The sequence below is a fragment of the Triticum aestivum genome, chromosome 7B (genome assembly GCF_018294505.1).
Source record: "Triticum aestivum cultivar Chinese Spring chromosome 7B, IWGSC CS RefSeq v2.1, whole genome shotgun sequence".
Lineage (NCBI taxonomy): Eukaryota > Viridiplantae > Streptophyta > Magnoliopsida > Poales > Poaceae > Triticum > Triticum aestivum.
In genome coordinates this window covers 476,455,553-476,458,432 of record NC_057813.1, presented here as the reverse complement: position 1 = coordinate 476,458,432, position 2,880 = coordinate 476,455,553, and positions in this window count along the sequence as shown.

Genomic DNA, 2,880 nt, shown 5'->3' with positions numbered 1-2,880 from the left:
CGCAAGGGATCGTCGGCCCCGGGACGGGCCCGCGGGTGGCCTGAACCTTCCCGGAGATCGTTGCCGCTGCCGAGGCCCGTTTGCGAATCTTGAGAGAGCAGATGGGCCGTCTCTCCGAGGCTGGCGTGGCGATGACGGCGGCCCTTTGGCCGGGTTCCGTCGCGCCGAGCAGCTTCACGCGGCTGGCACGCTAGCTGGAGGCGGGTCCGGCGCAGTGCGACATTCTGGGAACGGGGGTCCCTAGACTTGCCTTCCTGCGGCCCACGGCGTGGCTATGCGTGTGGGCCCCTACGGCGCATCTTCATCAACAAGGCGTTGTCAGGATAAGCTGTACTAGCTGTCCCCTTTCAAATTGAGCGTTGTTGGCTCCCTTCCCGCTCAATATTTGGGGAGAGGACCAGGGCCTATATAAGTAGAACTAGCCACCACCACACTGGATCCAGAGCAAACCTCACCCACACATAGAGCATAAGAACACATCAACCTCAGGAGGCTGTTCTTCCCCTTGTCCTGTTCATCATGTGCCCAAGAGGCAATCCACCACCACCACACTGGAGTAGGGTATTACACCACAATGGTGGCCCGAACCAGTATAAATCTTGTGTCTCTTGTCTTGTGAGTTCATTGAGTTTGTCCGCGAGATCTTAGCAAGCTAGGGCGTGGATCGGCAGGGAAAGAACTTCGCGTGCACCCCAGAGTTCAAACCTTAAGGTTTTTGCCAGAACCCATGATCCGACATTTGACGCGCCAGGTAGGGGTGCGCCGAAGCTTCCCTTCCGACGCTCTGTGTCACATCGCTTCATCGACTCCATGGCGGACGCACGCTGCGCCCACGCTAAGCGCCGGGCCACCCCGTCGTTCTCCATCGCCTGCTGCCAACGCCGCCACCAGCTTGGTGGGGAACGAGCAGCAAGTGTCCTCGTTGCACCCATCGGTGCGACAGGACGGCCTCACCACCACTCCATCACTAACTCCCGTTGGTTCGTCGTCCCACGCTCGTCGTGCTCCCACAGATGCACGGGCCCGGCTCCTCATGGCGCACGAGCTCCTGTTCTACCGCCCGGTCGACGACCTCTACGAGGACTGGCTCGACCGCATCGCCGAGCTCGTTAGCGCCGCAGGGGGCTCCCCTGCGCCGTCCCTCTCACTGCCTTGCCCTCCGCCAGCGACGGGCGACATAGCTCACGGAACGCCTCCGCCACCTCTGCACCAAGACGGTGCCCTGGCGCCAAGGCGTGCGGCTCCACAGCGCAACCCACCGTGTCCGGCGCCCGCGCGTGAAGAAAGAAGGTGTCAAGAAGTCCCTCGACCGCAAGAGAACGTTCTACCACTCCTCGCATCACCGCACCAAGATCGCTTGCTGCGGCAAGGCCCCGTGCCGCTTGTCGTGGCGGTGCGGGTGCGTCAAGACCAAGCTCCACCTCCAAGACAGGCCCCGGTTACCACGGCTGGCTGCCGAGCCTTCACCCCCGAGCTGCGTAGCATCGCCTGGCCGGGCAAGTTCAAGCCAGATCTGCCTCCTTGCTACGATGGCACCCCCGACCCCGCGGAGTTCCTGCAGCTCTACGAGCTGAGCATTGAGGCGGCCAACAGCGACGAGAAAGTCATGGCGAACTGGGCCCCTATGGCACTCAAGGACGACGCCCGTTCATGGCTCCTGAACCTGCCTCCAAGCTCGATCTCCTCCTGGGACGAGATGCGTGACCGCTTCGTCGCAACTTCCAGGGCACTCGCGACCGCCCACCGGCCGCGGGTGACCTGCGCCGCGTCAAGCAACAACCAGGAGAGACCCTCTTTATCGGTGTTCTGGGAACGGGAGTCCCCATACTTTCCTGCCTGCGGCCTGCAGCGTCGCTCAAGCAGTGGCCTAATACGACCCGTCTTCATCAACCCAAGCTCAAGACCCTCGCGAGGGGCCAAGCCTCGCGGGGCAGATGATGCAAGGCTTTCCCAGGGGCGGCCTCACCAGGCAAGCTCGCGAGGAGGCGGATAGGTCAAGGCAGGGGTACCTCGCGAGGTGCTCATGACGCAAGCCATGACGATCAAGACCAGGCGGGCGCCAGCCTGCGCAGTGTCCTTGTTTCCTCTTTGGTGCAAAGGGGCAAGCACAGGCGCAAAGTACTGAGGCATCAAGCAAAGGTTACCATATCGTTGCAACGAGACCAAGACTAGCAGAGCGGTAGGACGGAGGTCACCGTGGAGCCCAAGACGGCGTCATCGCTAGTGCCTTTGGCAGCCGAAGACCAACTTTAGTCAGGATGGCTTGTACTAGATATTCCCCTTCAAAATTGCCGTTGTTGGCTCCCTTCCCGCTCGGGAATCTATATATAGAGATAGCCACCACAGTAGAGATCATCTCACCGAGAGGCAGGAAGATCCATCCCAAGTAGATCACTGCACCAGCTCAAGAACACCTGTCACGAGGCTGTTCTTTCTCTGTACTGTTCATCATCAGCCTCAAAGGCAATCCACCACACCACACACTAGACTTGGGTATTACACCACAACGGTGGCCCGAACTAGTATAAACTTGTGTCCCTTGTGTTGTTCATCGTTTAGATTAGATTCACGGCGAGGCGTTGGGGCGTGGATTGGTAGGGGGAAGATCTTCGCGCGCACCCCAGAGTTTGAACCTTAAGGGTTTTGCCGGAACCCAATATCTGACATTTGGCGCGCCGGGTAGGGGTGCACCGGAGCTCTCCCTTCCGTCGACCCGCTCTCCATGAACGTCGCGCTTCGTCCTCATGGCGGACAACGTGCCGCCCGCTCCGGCTGCCGACGCCAGCACTGGGTCAGGGGCTCCGAGTCTTGGCCCCCGCCTTGCGACAGGTGCAGTGGCCGAACAAGTTCAAGCCAAAGATGTCGCCGCGCTACGGCGGC